The 21,331-nt window shown below is 47.8% G+C and overlaps 1 protein-coding gene across 1 annotated transcript in view; it reads left to right on the top strand.

Annotated features, from left to right (window-relative positions):
* Positions 1–20,020, top strand: part of LOC126036925 (electroneutral sodium bicarbonate exchanger 1-like) — a 363,065-nt gene extending 343,045 nt beyond the window's left edge. Inside the window, exon 15 of the mRNA XM_049797149.1 lies at positions 19,112–20,020. The gene's annotated coding sequence lies outside the window, so the exon portion shown is untranslated. The remainder of the gene's footprint in view (positions 1–19,111) is intronic.
* The last annotated feature ends 1,311 nt before the right edge of the window (positions 20,021–21,331 follow it).

Below are 21,331 nucleotides of genomic sequence, written 5' to 3'. Positions count from 1 at the left end.
CAGCGATGTATGTAATGGGAGCGAGGAATGTGGAAAAGACCACTCCATAGAGCATTGCAGGTACTAAATAGTGGCATTTCTTCTTCAGGTAATGCTAAATTTTTGGAGTTTACATGTATTTGTAAAAATAGTGATTAAAAGAGGACTAAATCTAATAGTGTCAAATATTTGACGAGTGAGGCCATAAGTCTTTTCTATATATTGTAGAAAAAGTACATTGTAGAATTGGATTGAAATACTGACATAGCTGAATCTATGTGGAATGAGTAATGGACCAAATGAAGCACTAAAAATAAAATGTAAAAAAGGCAGGTAATTATGTGTCCTTGTGGGAATTACAGTACTAATGGCAATCACAAAGGGAAGCGTAGAGGGAAGCATGGGCGTTTAGTGCCCATAGGTAAACTTAGCTGTTGAAGTAAGTGAAAGTGTCTGTTGGAATTAGGCATCCAAGGGCGAGTTGTAGATACCTTGAGGTAAATGTAGCTGCTGCTGGGTTAATGGAAAGGGGGTGCATTCCTTCCTCTAGTGATTGCAGAACTTTGAAATTGGAGCTGTAGGTAGAGAACCGTGAAATGGGCTTGGGCGCGGTGCGGCGCTGAAATGGGCTCGGGCGCGGTGCGGCGCCGAAATGGGCTCGGGCGCATGTGTTACTTTTCTTAAAGGGGCTGAGGTACTGTGTAACTCTGAAATGGGCTTGATGAGTGGATAACGTGTGTGTAATATGTGAGGGTTTTTTTTATTCTGTTGTCCTTCTCTTTCCCTGACCCTTTGTGGTGCTCTCTACTCTTTTCATTCATGTCTTCTCTCTCTCTCTCCAACCTCCTGTGCTTTTCATAGTCTCTCTCTATCTCTTGTCATTATTATCATCTGACGCTCTGTGTTACTTTCTGTCCCACCGTATCATGTTGTATGTTTCTCCTGCTTTTTTCTTCATCTGTCCAGATCCCTGTCCCTTGTTTCTTCTATTGCTGTCCCTCTGCCTTGCTTCCTCTTGCCATCTTTTCTGTATTTCTCTCTGTTCCCTTCCCTCTTCCATCCTTTCTAACTGTATCCCCCTCTCCAGCTAGCTGTCCCTTCTCTTTTCTCTCTTCCTCCATGTCTCTCTCACAGCCTATCAATGACAGTTGTTTTTTCCTCCAGTGCTGTCCTGCTCTGTCCCTTGTTTCTCACTCTCGTTCTGTCATGCTCCCTGTGTCTTTTTGGAACTCCTCCATCTCTGTCCTGTAGCCTATCACTATTTTTTTCTTCTGCCATCCCTTTGTCCTTCTTTCAGTCTTTGTGTCTCTCTCCCTTTGTTCTCCCTCCCTTCTTTTTTTTCCTTTCTTGCTACATCTCTGTTCTGTACCACAAAAGCACGGAGGGCGTTTAGTAACAGAGAAGAAGGATATAGGCAAGGACAAAGGAAATTAATGGCTGTTATTCGGGAAGAAAGGGGAAGAGGGCCTAGACGAGACTTGCCCCGACTGGGCAAGGATCAATGCGCTTTGTGTAAGAAATTCAGTCATTGGTAGAGGGAATGCCCAGGGAGCAAGGAGCATCAGAGGGCTCAAACAGGAAGAACAGTAGCCTCTGTGAAGGGAGACTGACGAGAACCTGGGGAATCTACCCTAGCGGATCCACTGGTTATAATTAAGCTAGGGAAAAGAGAACAAGAGGTAGAATTTTTGGTAGATACAGGAGCAACATACTCGGTTTTGAATCAGGCTTTGATGCCCCGGGGAATGATTATGTCACGGTGAAAGGAGCGACTGGCCAAAGTGAAAAGGCATAGTTTTGTAAACCTTTAGAATATAAATTAGGAAAACAGTGGGGCATTCATAAATTTTTATATATGCCGAACTCCCCAAAGGCCCTTTTGGGAAGGGACTTGTTGGAACCATTGGGAGCAAAAATTGTATTCAAGAAGGGAGAAATTACTCTGGAGGTAAAAGATCAGCAAAATATTCAAATATTGAGCCTAACCTTAACCAGTCTCCCCCTAGAAGGAATCATTAATGAGGACATCTTAAAGCAAGTGTACCCGGGGGTATGGGCTACCGATGCACCTGGAAGAGCGAAAAGTGCTCCACCTGTTGAAGTTAGGATCAAGGAAGGCCAAAAGCTGGTAAGAATTAAACAATATCCCCTAAAGAAGAAAGACAGAGAAGGAATCCGGCCGGTGATAGAAAAATTTTTGCAGTTGGGACTATTAAAAGAGTGTGAGTCTGAATTCAATCCCCCTATATTACCTGTTCGGAAGCCCGATGGGTCATATTGGGTGGTCCAAGACTTATGGGCGGTGAATAAGATAACTGAAGATCTTTACCCGGTAGCGGCGAACCCATAGACCCTGTTAACCGTACTAACACCTGAATTGACTTGGTTTAGTGTTTTAGATTTGAAGGATGCTTTCGTTTGCCTCCCTCTCCATGAAGCCAGGCAAAACTTACATTTGAATGGGAAAAGCCCAAGAGCGGTCGAAAGACCCAGCTCACTTGGACGGCCTTGCCACAAGGATTTAAGAATAGGCCTACCGTTTTTGGCAATCGGTTTGCGAAAGACTTGGAATCCTGGGAAACCCCGTCTGAGGAGGGGAAGCTGTTGCAGTATGTGGATGATATCCCAATCGCCACCAAAACAGAGAAAGATTGTACGATGTGGGCGGTGAGTCTGTTGAATTTCCTGGGACTTCAGGGGTACCGGGTATCCAAGAAAAAGGCACAGGTAATGCAAGGCAAAGTGAATTATTTGGGCTATGAAATTAGTGCGGGACAAAGACCTTTGGGACAGGCCTGTAAAGAGGCAATATGTCAAACTGGGAGACCTCAGACAGTAGAAGAGTTATGGACTTTTCTGGGAATGACAGGGTGGTGCCGATTGTGGATCTATAATTACGGATTGCTTGTTAAACCACTGTATGCGTTGACAGCCACTAAGCAGAAACACCTTGAGTGGAATACGGAGACTGAACGAGCCTTTGAGCTACCGAAAAAGGCTTTGATGTCGGCCCTGGCCTTAGGACTCCCAGATGCGAGTAAGCTGTTTCTTCTTTACTCCCATGAGAAGCAGGGCATTGCTCTGGGAATATTAGCACAAAACCTGGGCCCGTATAGATGGGCAGTTGCCTACCTCTCTAAGCAGTTAGACACGACTGCAAAAGGTTGGCCTGGATGCCTGCGGGCGGTTGCGGCTGTGATACTAAATACACAGGAAGCCCGAAAGTTTACTCTGGGCCAGAAGATGACTGTTCTGGTGTCTCACGCAGTATCAGCAGTACCGGAAGCAAAAGGCGGACACTGGCTCTCTCCACAAAGATTCCTGAGATATCAAGCTATATTGGTAGCGCGGGATGACGTGGAGATTGTAGTCGCTAACATTGTCAACCCAGCTTCTTTTCTCAGCAGGAACACAGGAGAACTGGTACATCGTGACCGTTTGGAAACCATCGAAGCAACGTACGCCAGTTGCCCAGACGTGAAAGACGGCCCCATGGAAAACGGGGAAACTCGCTTCACAGACGGAAGCAGTTACGTCCTAAACAGTAATCGACACGCGGGATACGCCGTCACTGCCAGCCAAGAGGTAATAGAATCGGGGGCTTTGCCCAGGAACACCTCCGCACAGAAGGCAGAAATAATTGCTCTAACCCGCGCCCTGGAATTGGCCCAGGGCAAAGTTGTGAACATTTATACAGACTCAAAATATGCCTTTGGAGTTGTACACGCACGTGGAGCAATTTGGAAGGAGAGAGGACTAGTGAGTTCTCAAGGGAAAAATATCAAACACGCAGAAGAAATTCTGAAGTTACTGGAAGCTGTCCAGCTCCCTAAGAAAGTAGCAATTATGCATATTAAGGCACACCAGAAAGCGAGCTCAGATTTGGAAAAAGGGAACGAGCTGGCGGACAGAGAGGCAAAACAAGTGGCCAAAACACAGGTAAAAACAGAAGGGGCCTTAATTCCTGATAGGTGGATTTCCCTAGAAGGTAAGCCAGAATACACTAAGGAAGATCAAAAGCTCATTACAGGTTTAGAAGGGTCATATAATGAAGAGGGGTGGGCTCATACCCCACAGGGAAAGCTAATCGTTCCCTCTTGCTTATTACGGCATTTGATAGGGGAGGAACATAGGAAAAGACATTGGGGAACAGAAGCCCTGTATAATCATCTGATAGGAGAAATTGTGGCTAGGAATTTATACGCCACGGTGAGGCAGTGTGATCGCACAACAGTGTGATCTTTGCCTCCAGACTAATCCTAAGAGCACCTCCAAGCTGGAAATGGGCCAGACTGGAAAAGGCAATGGGCCTGGACAACAATGGCAAATTGCTAATGTTTATTCATTACTAAAACACACCCACTTGTGATTTGCAGCTATGCATGTTCCGTAGCTTTCTCATGGGAACTTCTTCAAAAGTTACTTATGAAGTTATGTCAAGGTCACACTGTCCCTGTTTTTCTCCTGATATCAGCAAAGCCAGCTATTTTCGGCCAAGGCCTAGTCTTGCTGCTCAAACTGACATTCTTTCACACAGAACTCTGCTCGCACAGCTTTTCTATAGACCCATGTCCTTTTTCATGAAGCCAATTCCCAACAATTCCCCCTTTTTCTTTTTGTGCGAGTAGAGCTTGGTGTGTCAGCTTTGAGACTCCTTTTATCATGCACCCATACGGAATTCTAACTATTACACAGATTAATATCAATATACCCAACCATCATAAGGCTTCCTTAATCAATGACATTACCCATAGTGTTATCCCGCCGAATATTGATTGTAACACTCCATCAAACCAACTAGTTTCTTGCTGGATCTTTGTGTATGTTTCTTCAGCCAATCTATTTGTTTGTATATAGATTGAGGTAAAATTTTAACACCTGCTGTATTGCCCTTTGCAAAGATCTGTGAACACAATTAATTAAACACAGTAAAAACAACATTATACCTAATAAAATACATAAGCACACAAAAAGAGGTTTGATTAGTAGCTTTAGCTAGTGACACCCAAACATTCTTACTGTCCCATGGTGTTAACCGATGTGGATCAATCACCGGTGTCACTGTCATGCTGCTTACTACAGTCAGTGTGTTCCATATCAATCTCAGCATAAGGTTTCAAATTTATGGGTAAATCAGGAACGTATCTGCCAGACATGGATGATGTGATTTTTTTGTCCAATTGCTGTCAAGGCTTGCCGTCCCGGTGCACTTAGTTGTCTTGTAGAAGTTAAGCTATCGCTGCCCCTCAATAAATCCAGCAGCGGCTGTAAGTCTGTATTTGTAATACCACAACAAGGTTGAATCCACTGTAGGTCTCCGTTTAAATCTTTCTCCCTATTTTTGTTTTTGAGCAATCCAGGCTTGCTTAATAACTTGGGATGCCATTTTCCTTAATAAGCTGAACAAGGTAAAACTGTTACAATAGCTAAAATCACAGTAACTACAATAATGCCCATAATTCTTTGAGCCAACCCGTTACCCCTAATGACCCAGACCATGAGGAAAATGAACCATCTATACATTCTTGTGCCATCTTGCTCCACGAACTCAGCCCAGCAATCGGTAGGTGCCAGCTTTCCGTGGGCGTCCCCACAGAGGCAACGATGGCCTCACCGTACACCAGCCCGATGCTCTTCGGAAAATCCCAGTATTTATACATTTGCAGAGGAACGGGTTTTAGCACACGTGGCCAGCGGGTGCCAAAAGTCCGCCTCGGTTGCAATCTATGACGCATGCGCTCGCTGGCCAGGCGCGCTGCACGAGTCATAGCCATCTTGTCTATTGGTTCATGGGCTTTACGATACAGTTGCGATGCACAGAGAATCTTGACCTGTTATGTTAGCCAAGGTGACCTATACATTAGTTTTTGGCTGAGGTAGTATTCATATTGCCACATCATCTATGATGCTCCAGATGATGATGGTCATGCAAATCGAACAGGAGTCCATCGTGGGCCTGTATCTGTGGAAACACAATCAACCTCGTTCCCAGGTTATTAATGGAAATAGACCTTACCCCTAATTTTGGCTTTAACTAACTTTTACCCCACACTGTCTTCCCGTAATCACACTATGTTTAATCAAATTATGCTTTACACACTTTTTACCTAAAGCAGGTTCTATATACAATAAGGCACGCTGTTCTGAAAACCTCTCTGAAGGACTCCGTGTCCACTAGTAATACTCTATTAGTTAGAATCTGTCAGATCAGTGGCTCCAGCACCCGCCGGTGCCGTGCCAGTCGCCATTGGAACAATTCCGGGTCCAGCATCAGTGCGAAGCCATGGCTTGTCCCACTTAGCCAGGATCTCCCAGTAAGTTTTACTTCTGCTGATCTGCACCATTTCCTGGATTCTGGGTCCTTATACATTACCATGATTCCTGTACTTTGTTGCGTCCTTTCTGCCTGTAAAAGAACATGATGCACTACCATTGGTGGGTCTTTGTGATCACCTGTCAATCTAAGATAATTTAGCACAAATAAGGCTTTGGCCAATCGTTCCTCTGGGAGTAAGCCCTGGGTTCCCCCCTTTTGTTTTTGCAGCATGTTCTTTTAGGGTTTGGTTGGCCCATTCGACAATAGCCTGTCCTGTGGGAAGATGTGGAATACCGGTACCGTGGTGAATTCCCCACAAATTACAAAATCGAGCAAATCGTGTAGAACCATAGGCTGGGCCGTTGTCCATCTTAATTTCTTGAGGCACACCCAGTACTGCAAAAGAAGCGTGAAGATGTCATTCAATATGTAAGGCCTTTTCTCCAGTTCGTGCCGTGGCCCACATGGCAGCAGGATAGGTATCAATACACACATGCACAGAACGCTTTGCACCAAACCACATGACATGGGTGAAATCCATTTGCCACGACTGCAATGGCAAAAGACCTCGTCGGTTAACCCCACAGCCCAAGCCGAGCCCTTCCTTTTGACAATCAGGGCATGCTTTAACGATACCTTGGGCATCAGTAAGTGGTAAGTCAAATTGCTTTGCTAACATCCTAGCGGGTTGGTGCAAGAACGCATGCGATTGCCGTGCTTTGTTGAAAACGATTCCCTGGAGGAGGCTCCCGTGGCGCTGCAACCAATTGGTCAGCTCTGTCATTTCCCGTTTCTCATCTGCACAGTGTTCTCATACCCAAGAGTTCTACCAGAGGGGTCATATTGCCATTAGTGATACCGCAAAGATTCCGCACCCACTGGATATCTCCCACAAGCTTCTGGACATCATGTAACATTGAAATTTCTCATGTTATTTGAACCTTCTGAGGTTTAACATTGCTAGCATTTATGTGCCACCCCAAATACTTCCAAGGTGCTGCCTTTTGCACCTTTTCAGGAGTGATTATTACTCCGCGATGGCTTAAGATGTCCTGCAATTGAGTTAAAATCTCATCCTGTGGCAAGTTACTGAGGTAACTGCTTTCTTACAGGCTCTGATGCCCAGGCCACATACACCTGACGCATCGTGGGGGAATTGCGCATTCATTGCGGTAACACGACCCAATGGTATCTCTTATAGGGTTCTGCCTTGTTAATCGATGGTACCGAAAAGGCGAACCGTTCAGCGCCATCTGGGTGCAATCTTTTAGATTTATAATTAACAAATCCCATCCTTCTGGAAGCATAACTGGAGATGGCAAACCTGGCTGCAGGGCTCCCATACTGTGCATCACCACATTCACAGCTCTGAGATCATGTAACAGTCTCCGCTTCCCACTTTTCTTGGGAATGGTAAATATTGATGTATTCCATGGACTAGTAGAAGGAACAACTTGTCCCGCTCTCAACTGGTCCTCAACTAACCCTTGTATTTTTAGTAGCCTTTCAGAATTTAGCAGCTACTGATCAATCCAAACAGGTTCATCTGTTTTCCAGTTAATTTTCAGAATCGGCTACCCCTCAGTGACCGCTCCTAAAAAGGATGCGTCACTAACATTGCCTTCATTTGGCTCAATAAATCATGGCCTACGAGGCCAAACAATTCAGTTGGGGTAGTCATGACATACGGACACGTCGTAATGTGTTCACCATCGGGGAACACAAATGTAAGCGGTAGCTGACTTACTAAGGTGGCTTGTGTGCCCCCTATCCCTGCAATACCAAAGTTTGGATTGATCGATGGCCATGATGGAGGCCAAATGCATTGTGAAATAATCATAACATCAGCACCTGTATTGATTGTCATCGGTTTCTTGACAACAACTCCATCGGGCCCTTCCAATTGCACTACCTTTTCTGGTTTACCTCTTGTTGTGTCCATGGCAAAGTATACCTGCGGTTTCCCTGGGGAGCCGAATCCACCATCTCCACGTTGTACTTCACCTGGGTTCGGAACACACGACCTGAATGGAACTAATTGTGCTATTCTGGTACCTTTAGGAATAGAAACAGGAGGGATTAAAACATGAATCATAATTTTCACAGTCCCACAATAATCTGCATCAATAAGCCCTGGGAGCACCAGAATTCCTTCTAGAGCTGTTGAAGATTGCCCCATTAAAAATGCACTAAGTCCAAACCCCAATGGTCCCTTTATGTTGACTGCGGTTTCCACATCCACTCTGGAGCTTCCTGCGGTGGCGGATCTGGTGGTTGCGAGGCTGCCTGAGGGCTGGCAGCTCAAGCCCCTTGCATTCGTGTCGTCACGCGAGGGGCCTTCGCGGTCAGTGTAAAGTTTCCCTTCTTCCTGTATTCTTGGTGGTATGGTTATCTTTCTTACACTTGTTGCAGCACTTACTGTTAACAGTACCTGTACATTTGCTCCTAATGTGTCCACGTTTGCCACAGTTAGAACACTTGACCAAGGGCGTCTTACTGGCCTTGTGTTTCTTTGTAGCTCCTTGGAGAGCTGTGGCAGCATAGGCTACTTTCTGTGAGTCCACTGATCGATCCGTGTATTCTATCATATCAACGATGTCTGCATTTTTCGGCAAATTACACAATGCTTTGCGTGTCTTTTCAGTAGCATTTTCAAAAGCGAGTATTTTGAACATGTTTTCTTTCATGCCCTCGTTCATGTCAGGGTGGTCATAAATTGTATTCTCCTGTTTCACCTGGGTAAAAGCATGGCTGTACATATTGTCTGGTACGGTAAGAAAAGCTTGATACGCCAAGATCTGTGATAGATGATGAACCTCAGTGACACATTGTAACTGAGCGTTCCCTGATGCGAAGGGTCCAGCACCCATCGGCATCTGCATGGTTACTCCCCATAGGGGATCTGTTTGTTGTCGTGATGTTGCTTGTTCCCTATCACAGAGCTTCTCCCACTGCCAGAAAAACACTAACATTCGGGCGGGTGTCAAAATCAACTGTGCTAGCTGTTTAATATCTTGAGGTATCAGCGTATCAGCAGAAAAAATGAATTGCAGTATTTGGTGAGTTAACGCAGATTTGATTCCGTACTGACTCACAGCATTCCTTAATTTCTCAATGACCTTCCAGTCAAACACCTCCCATTTTTTCTGTCCATTTGATGCAATAACTGGGAATGCTTAGAGCATAGTCCCTTCTATAATGGCATCTGTTATTACACCCCTCCAATGTCTCTGCCTTTCTTCTGCAGCGGCTATTACAGGCGGCTCCGCGTCTGTCACGGGTGCGGTTGGTTTCCCCGTCTCTTTTCCCCATTTCCTTTAACAATTCTAACATTGTCTCTTTTTGTTCTATTATTAGAGTAGCCAAGTCCTTGTTTGCATTGTTTGAATCAGGGTGTATGCTAGGTATAATTTGTTCATGTTGAACGGTGGTATCTGAGGGCTGGTTTTTCGTAGGCAGATTTTTACTCACTCCCTGATTCTGTAGGGTTTCCTTTAATCGTACGGTTAGGGAGGCTTGGGAACTGTCGGATGGCTGATTAATATCGGCAGTCCCAGGGAGTGGAGCAGAAGTCAAGGGCACGAGAGTAGGCGAACAAGCTCCAAAAAGTCTCTCTCGCTGCATTATGTTTTTCTCCCCGCTTTTCCCTTTCGCTTGCGGTTGGAGAGAGAGAGCAGCAAAAGCAGACGCAGACGCTTTACGATCTGCTTTCATTTCTTACAGAGTTGTCTTAATCAATTTCCATAAAGTTACAAGATCTTTAACTTCTTTAGACCCGTCACTAATTTCATCCCATAGGGAGGTTCCGATAGCATTCCAGGTACTAAGCTCAAAAGCTGTACCCACACTAATTGAAAGGTTTCTGTCCTTGCTTCATTAGTTTTTTAGCTGATTTATCATCATCAGTTACCATATCCCATAATACGTCTCCTAATCTACGCCATTCACTCTCCTTAAATAATAAATCTGGATTCTTAAAGCATCCCTTAACGCGACCAACCCCGAAATTTGCTTAATGCAGTTTACTCCCCGCTTTTCTAAAAAGCACTGTAATAATTTTAGGGCTACCTCTTGATCCATTGCCGGCCGGCTTCTTGATACTCCTGGGTGCTACCTTGATTAAGGGACCTCGGTTAAAAAGTCTTTGCAGCCTTTTTCCAGTAGCCCTCACTGACGGCGAACCCCTTTTGGATGGTCCAGGCACGAGAGTTAACACACCAACCAAGACGATCAGCGTTCGGTTAATCTTTTGCCCCCCGGTCGCTGCTACCGGTGCTTCTCAGTGTCCGTCGCTCCAATTCCCCTTTCTTCGGTCCCCGTTCGGGCACCATTTGTTGGAGCGGCGGAGGAATGCACATAAGTCGACCCAATATGAGTGATAGAAGTGATTCAACTTTATTTGCACGGATAGCTCATATTTATACAGTTTGCGATAATTATGCCTACTAGTCCTAATATGATTGGTACATTGCTAATGTTTATTCATTACTAAAACACACCCACTTGTGGTTGGCAGCTACGCGTGTTCAGTAACTTTCTCATGAGAACTTCTTCAAAAGTTACTTGTGAAGTTATGCCAAGGTCACACCGTCCCTGTCTTTCTCCTGATAACAGCGAGACCAGCTGTTGTTTTTCTCCCAATATCAGTAAAGCCAGCTATTTTCAGCCAAGGCCTAGTCTTGTTGCTCAAACTGACATTCTTTCACACAGAACTCTGCTCTGTGTGAACTTTTCCACAGGCCCATGTCCTTTTTCAGCAAGCCACTTCCCAACAAAAGGTATTCCTAGAAAAAGTTTCCCGTTTATAAAGCAGGAGTTTGTTGGGGCTGAATTACAGTTCCTTTGTAACTGAATTGGGTCAATATTCCAAAAAAGGGGAATATGTTTATTTTTGAAACAGGTCAATACTGCATGTGTTGTGCTGGCAAGGAGGAGGCTTCTTAAATGTAGAACTTGTTAAATTTAAAAGCACACCTCCACTCTCCATAGTATTGCTTCTATGTTAATTCAGGGTTAAGATATTCGTTCACTTCAGTTTCTGTGAATCTGTTAGGGCAGCGTGCTCTAAGGTGATGGGAGGGAGCAGGGGGAAGAAGGGGAGGAGGAAAAGCAAAATATCTGGAACCTGCTCTTCCATGACTCCTGCAAACTGTAATGTTATTTTTTTTTCCCAAGCCTGAAAACTGTACTTGGCAGTGGGATTGTGGCTATCTTGTTAATATTCTTCCTTCCTTTCTTGTTTTGGCCTCTCCAGGAAGCGATTCGAGTAATCCTTGGAAATCTTGATGATTTACATGCATTTTCTACAGACCACTATCTTTCTGTGTACCCTTTCTTTCCTACTTGTAAAAGAAAAGGTCCAATGACTTGTATCTGTTGGGCATTGCTTAATTTGACATTCCTGCCTAGTAGTGCGCAGATCTTTAGCTGGAGTACGACTCCTCTGAGCTTCGCAGTTTTACATTAGCTGAAGATCCTCCTCAGTTGTTGCCTTCACCAGAGAACTGATGTATGTAAAAAGAATGTTTTGCAGTGTTTTCAGATGGCCACCCCTGCGTTCCAAATCTGATTTAGCCAGAGAAAACGAACGTGCATATATGAAGTCCCAGGAAGCCCACGTAATGCGATTGCAAGGAAAGCTAGTGCGTTGTTTCAAAAGGTTAATAAAATGTAAAGCGCAGCAGCGTTGGCCCTCTAGTAGAGAAGACCGCAGTAGTTTTCTTGTAAGGTACATTAGGATTAAGTATTGTAGTTGCTGTAGTGTAAAGGGTTACGGAGAAGTTACTCTCCTGAGGCTGTTGTTGCAGAGAAAAGTAAGTTAGTGGAAGGAGAAGCCTTTTCAGTCCTAAGGTGCGTCAGTTTGTGAATCGGATCAGGCCCTTCGGCATCATCTCCTCCCGTGATTCCGAGTGCCCAGGAGTAATGAACACCCGCGTGTTTCCGCCTCCAAGGCATCCCCTTCCAGTCTCGGCAGACTGCGTTATTGCCACCCCTGGTCCTAGCAGGCAAGAACGAGATCATCCTCTTTCTCTGTCAGAAGCTGGTAGGTATGAGAGCAACTTATTCCTGTTGCTGCCAGGAAGAGAAAGTAGCCCAGAGCATCGTCAGACAGGAGGCACCCAAACAAAGGAAGCCTCCTCGTTGGTTTGCTTCGCTAAAGCGCAGCCAGTTTTGCCTGCGTGCTTGAGGAGGGTTTGATTCACGAGCTTGTATTTCTGGAACTGGGAAGTCCATCCACCTGCTCAGGCAGCACCGGGCCCTGCGGAGAACTGCAAGCTCAGAGGCCTGGTGTGATGAGTTGTCCTGCAGTCTGTGTGTCGGGCTCCTCGCTGTAGCATACCTCTTAGTTAATCGCCAGCTGTGGGAGTCCTTGAAGCCAAACTCAAACGAACAATTTCATCCCTTAAAGGAACTGACTGTGTCATCTAGGCAAATCTTGGGCTTCATCTCTGGTCCTCAGGATGCAAATGGAGTAAAAGTATTCATGTTATCTGTTTCTTCCTGAGGTCAGAGGCACGTAAGAAGGCTGCTGCCTGGCGTCACCCATTCGTGCATGCATGAGCTCCTAGGTGTGCGAACTGCACCCCCAGGAAGGAACGTCTGTAACTGTGGCGTTTGTCATGTCAATTATCTTTTGTTCTCCCATTTTGAGGAGGACTGTGAAGTGAATGTAATGATGCTAGTCCTGTGAATCCTAGTCCTTTTCAGGTTTAAAAATAATTTTTAAAAGAATTACTTTTTAGTTAGGAAAGCTGATGAGGTTTTCTTCACAGGGTTGGGAGAGCCTGGCATGTTGTTTTTTGCGGGAAGATGTGAGGACTGAAGCCAGATGCAGTTAAGGAAACACAGTGCTATGAATGCAAGCAACTGATGGAAGAGTGTCACCTGGATGAGTGTTTCTTGTAATGTGTTACTAGCGTATGGTGTCTCCTCACATCTCATTTCTCCGCTGTGTAGTTCGATGTGTCACTTGTTCAGCTGCTGCTGCTCATTAAATATAAATCTCCATTGGCAGGAGCAGTTACAGGGTCGTGGATCTTGGACCAAGATCCTCAAAACCCCCTAGCTATGCGAGGTTTCCCTGCCGCACGTGCACTGCCTTTGTGTCCTGACGCTCTGTTTCTCCAGAAATGTCAGTATTTGCGTGGGGAGTTTCAAGGACCTGCCTGTGGACGCGACGGCCCCTACACCCCTGATGTATTCTTCTGGTGCTGCATCCTCTTCTTCGCCACCTTTGCCCTGTCAAGCTTCTTGAAGACGTTTAAAACCAGCCGCTACTTTCCAACCAGAGTAAGTAGAAGGAGGTGGCCAGTGTCCATCTCCGCACTCGTTTCCCAAAATGGCTTTCCTGGAGCACTAAGCAGTATTTGCCCTGCCTTGGTCAAGCTGGGAAACGTTGGCCTTGCAGGCCAAGCTCTCCAAGAGCTTGGATGTCCCACACTCATTTCCATGAGTGCAAAATCATCGTAGCGTTTCCCACCTGCCTCGTGACCTGCCCCAGATTGAAGATTTTTGGGGTTTGATTTTTTTTAATTTTTTTTCTTCTCCTCACGTAGTAGGAAGTAAGGTTTCCCAAAGTTTTGGGGGTTGGGGTTTTCGGTTTGGTTTTTTTCCCCTACCTTCTGTGCATTATGTGCTCGAGTGGAAAGTAGATTCGAATGAGGAGCTTCCTTTTGAGGACTAAAGGATGCCTCAGTGCCTTGTTGCCATTGTAGCTGTGAGTGTAGCTGTAGTGGCAGACATGTGTTTTCTTATTTTTAATATTATTATTTTTAGATTTTGACTTAAACCAACCCTTGTTGGCCTAGTTAAGCTTTTTTTTATTGTCTGACCCCAGATCTCACAGGGACAAACACAGCAGCAGTATCTAAGCAAGGGATCAGGCTGCATGTGCTCAGAGGGGTGGTGGGATTTGGTTAAGCAGCCTTAATGTTGTGGATGTCTGCAACTCTTGCATCTCACCTTACGGCCCTGTTTGCCATGCCCCTCTCACCTCTGGTTTCTCGCCCCAGGTACGGTCCACAGTGAGCAACTTTGCTGTTTTCCTCACCATCGTCATCATGGTGCTCCTTGACTTTGTGGTTGGGATCCCATTGCCGAAGCTCCAGGTCCCCCATGCGTTCAAGGTACGGGGTGTTTTGGCACGTGGGGGTGCCACAAGGTGATGCCGGGGCAGGGCAGGGCTGAGTCTGGAGGAGATGCTGGTGGTGTGACCATCTCCTCTTCCACCTCCAAGTGCCTTGCTTCCTCCTAGAAATGAGAAGATGGCCCCAAAACTAGATACCTACAGGGGAAGTATCTAGAGCTGCTTGCAAGGAGGAGACTGGCACTGCTGAAGCCCCCGGGAGAGGGGGACATGAAGCCAGGGCTGGGAGGTGCTCTGACGCAAGGAGGGAGGGGAAAATGAAAGCCAGTGGAGTGCCTGGGCTGGGAGACGATGCTGATGTATGGGCTTTGTTGCAGCCTACCAGAGACGACCGCGGGTGGTTCATCAACCCCATAGGACCCAACCCTTGGTGGACGGTGTTGGCTGCGCTCGTCCCAGCTCTGCTCTGCACCATCTTGATATTCATGGACCAGCAGATCAGTGCCGTTATTGTGAACAGGAAGGAGCACAAGCTGAAGGTAAGGGCCTGCGAGAGATGACTCCAGCCCCTTCTGGGCTGCAGGTCTGGGGGGAAGCTCTTATTCCCGATGCTTTCTGAAGGCATTGGTTTGGGACAAGGTCAGGCTGCGTGGCAGGATGCTCTCCTGGATTAACGATGATGCAGGGAGCAAGTGACAGGGCAGTTCAGATGAGCAACCTTTTGGAGGAGCAAATTAATCTTGGAGCAATAGAGAACTGCGTTTTTGTTTTAAAATGGCAGCAGCAGCAGGTGTGGGGAATGAATTGTTTTGATGCGCTGCCAGGGATAACTCAGAGTCACACCTTCCTTGCAAGTGGTACAGTTTTCTTTGTGAGTGGAAAAAATGGTTTGGTGCTTTTGGGTTGTGGCTTGTTGTTTTTTGGAGAAGTATTTAATGCACAAGCTCTGCATATCCATTGTGTCTGAACTCCTGCCAGATTTTCATGCCAGGTGCTTGTGCAAAGCCTGCATACACCCTTGCTTGTTTCCATTTCTTGTTTTGAATTCTGAAGAAGTTGACTTGTGCTCGAGCAGGGTTTGAGTCTGACTTGCGACGTTATCCTTGCTCTTGTGCTATGGGATGCTCTGTTTCTTGTTTTCCTGCCTGCAGAAAGGATGCGGGTACCACCTGGACCTTTTTGTGGTGGCCATGATGCTCGGGGTGTGCTCTGTGATGGGGCTGCCCTGGTTTGTGGCTGCGACCGTCCTGTCCATCACCCACGTGAATAGCCTCAAAGTAGAGTCTGACTGCTCAGCTCCAGGAGAACAACCCAAGTTGCTGGGGATACGAGAGCAGAGAGTCACTGGCTTGCTGATCTTTGTGCTCATGGGCTGCTCTGTCTTCTTCACTTCCGTGTTAAAGGTGAGAGGAAAATGCAAACCACCCAACAACCGTGAGCTTGTTGGAGGTTACAGAAAAACAGTCCCCTCTCTGCAGGCCTGAGTAGTTAGTTGTGGAGCGGAGGAGGAGGAGGTGGTCCCAACCCTTGGGGCTTGACCAACGGTGGGAACCAGCCTCGGTTAGGTTTTGCAGCCCTTCAGGCCCCCGTTTGGTGTGCTCGAGGCGAGCAAGCAACGCAACTGCTTGAATTTTTGGGTGTCTTTCAGGCCCACCCATGTTTATGGGTTACAGTTGAGCATATTCAGACAAGCACATCTGCTCTGTTTCAAACAGGCAGCCCTTTAGTGGCTGCAATTTGCTCCCCAAATGCCGCGGAGCAGCCGTTCCCAGGAGCTAAACACACTGAGGTCATCCCTGTGGGCTTCCTTGCACGTTCCTCCCACAAAGTAATCTCGTCTCTAGGCTAAAAGGAGGCCTGTGGCCTTTGCCTGTTGCCCCAAGAATAGGCAGAAGTGTTTCTTCTACCGCCAGAGAATGCGGCATAGGGTAGCACGGGTGAAATCGCCTATTTTCCTCCAACCTTTCTGGAAAATAGGATTATTCTGAGGAGAGATAACTCCCAAGTTCAGCCTAAAGCAGAGCCTTAGCTCACTCGTGCGCACAAAATGGCAAAACAATGGTTAATATCTGACCCATCTCTAAGCCTGAATGGAAGCTGGAAAGCTTCAAGCAATTTTAGGCAGTGCCTGTGGAAGAGGGTGGTAATACTGAAAATGCAATACAGAAAAAGAAACGATTGCATTCTTTCTTTTTTTTTTTCTCCCCCCCCCCCCCCCCCCCCCCCCCCCAGTTTATACCAATGCCTGTGCTTTATGGCGTCTTTCTCTACATGGGTGTGTCGTCGCTCAGAAGAATTCAGGTACGGACTCTTTTACAGCGTGCAGCATGTCGGCTCCCTGGTATTTTGTCTCTGTAGCAGCAGGGAAAAAAGCAGTGGCATGGGAAAAACTTCTCGCAGAGCAAGCAATGAAACTCTTTTGTGTAAGAAAGAGATTGGTGGAGGCACAGGAGGTATAGAGGGCTGGGAGGACCAGGCAAGTTCAGCGCTCTCTGTTGCAGGGTTTAGGGCAGGTCAGTGTTTGGTTACGTGAAAAGCGGGGGAATTTGGTGCAAAGGGAAGGCAGTTTCTACCACTGGTGGAAATCCTCGCGGGGGGATTCAGTGGGCCGAGAAATGCTAATAATGGAATGGCATGGAATAGTTGCCGTTTGGTGGGCAGCTCTCAGGGGCAAGCCGGTTGCTAGATGGAGCGAAGGGAAAATGGGTGCTGCTCCCAGGAGGAATGCGGTGGGATCCAGTATTTCTGACGGCAAGCGAGATGCTGCAAAGTGCCTCCACGTCTCGAGAGGGCCAGAAACTTGCCGCAGTCCCAAGGTGGCAACCTTTCCCTTTTATTTCGCAGTTCTTTGATCGCTTGAAGCTGTTTTGGATGCCAGCGAAACACCAGCCGGATTTCATCTACCTGCGGCACGTGCCCTTGCGAAAGGTGCATTTCTTCACGGCGATCCAGCTGACCTGCCTCGTCCTGCTCTGGACCATCAAGGTGTCCCGTGCCGCCATCATCTTTCCCATGATGGTAAGAGCTGCCACCGCTCGGCAGCGGGGTGTTTGCAGCGTTGGAGTGAGAGGTGGCATCGTCTCTGAGCTCACCGCATCTTCCCTCTTATTCATGAAGGTTTTGGCTCTCGTATTTGTCCGGAAAGCGATGGATTTCTGCTTCTCAAAGCGAGAGCTCAGCTTTCTGGATGACCTTATGCCAGAAAGGAAGAAGAAGTTGGACGATGCCAGAAATGAAGCTGGAGAAGAAGAAGAGGTAAGGCTTGCTGTGTCCTCGGGGCTGGACATCTCCGTGTGTCTGTGAGATTGCCTGTTTCTCTTACAGCTTGTCTGGAAATGTTGGGGGAAGATCAGCACTCAATCGAAATAGATCCCAATAGCCTGTAACTTTTGTAACCTTTGTTTCCTCAAGTAGCAGTGAGCTGAACGCTTGAATACAGGTGTAATTTTTAAAACGAGTCGTTTTTCACAAAGGTCATTATCATTATGATGATTATTATTAGATGCTGCTGCGGCTGCTGCTGCTGGCAAGACTTGCTCATAATCATGTTTTGAACACACAGTCCCCCTGCCCCGAAATCTTTGGAGTGAACGGTTTCTCCCCTGCTGCACTAATACCTATAGCTGCCAAGGGGCAGAAGCGGAGGGCAGACTGCTAAGTTTGTGCTGGGCATTCAGCTTATCTCCACTTTGATCAAAGACAGAGAACGTGATTTGTCCCTTTTTTACATCAGGAGTCCAGGAGGGCCATGGAAGCTGCTGCTGCTGCAAGTTCAGTTCAGCTGAACGTGGGGAAGACCAGTGACGTGGATATCCCAAAGCAAAGCAGTGACGGGTAAAGCCCCACCAAGCGCCAGGACCCCCGGCAAGATTAGCTTGATGGTGTTTGGCAGAGTTTTCTCCACTTGCCTCTTTGTGGGGCATCCCACAGAAACCAGCAGGCAGCTTGGTGGGAAAATCGAATTCGGGGGCAGGGCTGCAGGAAGTGATTGCAAGGCTCTGACCGCAAGCAGAGTGGCTGCAGCACTCGCGTTTGACCCCCAAACCTTGCCTCATCAGTGCTTTTACGGTAGCTGGAGATCCTCATACTTAACACATGAGGAGTTGCAGGCGTGATCTGTACCAGCAGTGGCTTAGGAACCCGGACCGGGGCTAAGCCCCAGCAAGAGCCTTTGCACAGAGCTGTTGCTCTGCAGCTCCCCGGCTTGCCTCCCCAAACTCCTCATCCAGCAAAACCTCCCACACTTATGCAGAGCTTTGATTCTCGGGGCTCCGCTGTTCCTCTTGCTGATGCTAATGCCCTTGGTGGCATCAGTTCCCATAATCACGGATTGCTATGTAAAATATTTATTGCAGGACTGATCCTTCTGAGATTGTTATCCTGGATGAAATGTCACAAACGACCATATGGAAGGCTCTCACTTTGAAGACAGAAACCCTTTGAATCCAGGGAGGAAAAAGGTAAAGGATTGCATGTGATCGTGACCGTGCTCCTCAGCAAGCGACGGCGCACACCTACGCTTTTCCCACGCTTTGGCCGGCAAGGCTGAGCAAACGGCCTGTCCCTGGGAACAGGCAGTGAGGACCGTGGCATGCAAACCAACTCCTCTCTGCTGGGGTGGTCCCCCAAACAGGGCTGAATCAGCAGCAGCTGGCAGGTCTTCCACTGATGATGCTTTCCCTCTTTTTCTCTTCCCTTCACCTTTCCCCACTCCCGCTTTTCCCGTTTAGGAATCTTGACTTTGAAGGAGAGGAGTGAGAGCGTGACTCGGGGATGTGCCAACGCAGACAGAGGGAGAAAGTGCTTTGTTTCAGTTGGAGGATTCCCATTAAAGCCATGCAGATGTTTTCAGTTATCCTTGGTGTGCTTCAGGCATTCAGTATCTCTAGACCAGCAAGCTGAGGTGAACGTCACAGTCAAGGGGAGTTTGGTGGTGTTAAGTCTGTGTGCGTACGTGTGTGTGGGGGTGTGGGTTTGTAGTGGTAGAGGGACTGCTATGGCTTTATCATTCAGTGCTCTTCTTTTAATACCTAATTCCTCCTCTTTGTTTTCCTTCTCTTTTTTCCAAATGTAAACTGGGAATGTCCAAAATAATTTTCTGTTATATTTGATGCATTCTCCACTTTCTTCTTGATCACAACCGGGTTTTTGGTCTGGTTTGGGGTCCTGGCTTTAATTCACTCTTATGTCTCTTACTGGTACGAGAGGGATGCCCTCTGTGGCAGGGCAGCATAGAGAGCGTCCAAGCAGTTGGCCTAAGGTGAAAGAAAAGCATTTGCTCCCTGCGCTCCAGTTTTACCTCTCTTGGTTGGTTTGGTTTGGGGTTTGTTTTTTTTGCTTTGGCTCTGCCACCAGCCTGGGAGCTGCAAAATGCAGAACTGCCACCTTCTTGTCCCCTGGCTGTAAACTGCATCTAAGGGAGCACTTCAGGTATTTGATTTTGCATACACCGTATGGTCACAGGAGCGGCCAGATGAGACCTGGGGCTCTGTGTCCCTGGGCTGCTCCCTCTGTTGTTTCTCCACTTTCCTTCTGTATTGGATCTGGATGAGTTGGAGTTCCTTTACCTGACAGCAGCCCTCGTAGTGCTGTGCTCTGTACTGGTAGCTAGAAAGCTGTTGATAACACAGCAGTGTTTTGGCCATGGCAGACAGCCAGAGCACACCCACACACCCAGGCGTCTTCCACATGGAGGCCACTTCCCACCTCGGCTGGCCAACGCAACGCGCTGCCTACCTTCTTCAAGGACGTCAGCAGTTTGATGCTGACGAAGCCCATCTTGTTCTTCTGGACATGTTTCAGGAGGAAAGCATCCTTGGCCAGGTTCTTGTCAGAGAGGTGGAATTCCACCCTGGACACAACCCTCCTGGCCAGCTGCCGGTCAGGGACGGGGTAGCTGTAGTCCAAGAGATCAGCCCCCAGAACATCGCTCGCATCGCAGAAGCTCCCGGAAAAGCAGGGACACGGGTGTGACTTGGTGGCCTTTGGGCTGTGCAGCACTGCCCGGTCCCAGCCACAGCGGTGCAGATGGCAGAGTCTTGAGGAGCGGGGTGGCTCAGCTGCGCTCTGAAATGAAATGGAGTTTTATGCTTTTAGAAGCGCGCTTGCCTTCATGCCCCCAGCATCGGTCCCTGCCACAAGTCACGCAGCACATGGCCTTGCACAATCTTGCAGCCAGAGGTGCCTCACGAACAGAGCGCAATCTCTTTGATTACCAGGATACAGGCCAGGAGAGATCTTTGGCCTCCGGTTCACGGCAGTTGTCCCGACTCCCCCAGGCCACACACTGTTCACACAGCGGGAGCGAGAGGCCTGTGTCCTTGGTACCCTTGGGGTGTCCTTGCTAGCGCCGAATCCTCCAAGCACGAGGAGGGGATGTACTAACCCCATCCCTGGGATCCCGTAGAGCGCAAACAGCCCCAGCGCCCTGACACCGGACGTTGGGCAGAATCCAGTCCTTTTCTGGGAGCACGCGGCAGCGGGAACTGTCTCCTCCGGGGTGTCACGCACCCAGGGAAAGGGCCGCCCCCTCCCAGGGGGATCCAGAGCTGCTGCTTTTCCCAGCAGGAGACTGAAAGACCTGACAGCACTACTGGAGCGAGGGCTGGGGGAAAGCGTGCCACCGAGCGACACCGCGTGACCTTCCTTCGTGCCCTCGAGGTCCTTTTTCCTATTTCTGCCTCGCTCCGGTCAACGCAGTGAACAGAAGCGCGGGCAACGGTCACAAACGCATTTGCCATCTGGCGCAAGGAGGCTGTGGCTGCAGCTTGGTGCCCACTCGGCTCAGCTGAATCAACTTGTTCTTCTTCCCCCACCGGAAAAATACTGTTGAAAGCCAAGAGCATTTGCACCCGCAGACCCCGAGAGCCGCCTGTAGGCCCCGGGGCCACCCCAGCCTCCCTTAACTCTTTCCCTCCCCAGGAGGAGCTGGGGAGGCTCTTGGGGGTGGG

The sequence above is a fragment of the Accipiter gentilis genome, unplaced genomic scaffold (assembly GCF_929443795.1).
Source record: "Accipiter gentilis unplaced genomic scaffold, bAccGen1.1, whole genome shotgun sequence".
NCBI lineage: Eukaryota > Metazoa > Chordata > Aves > Accipitriformes > Accipitridae > Astur > Astur gentilis.
The sequence above is the reverse complement of the archived record's forward strand: the minus strand, read 5'-3'. Positions and strand labels throughout refer to the sequence as shown.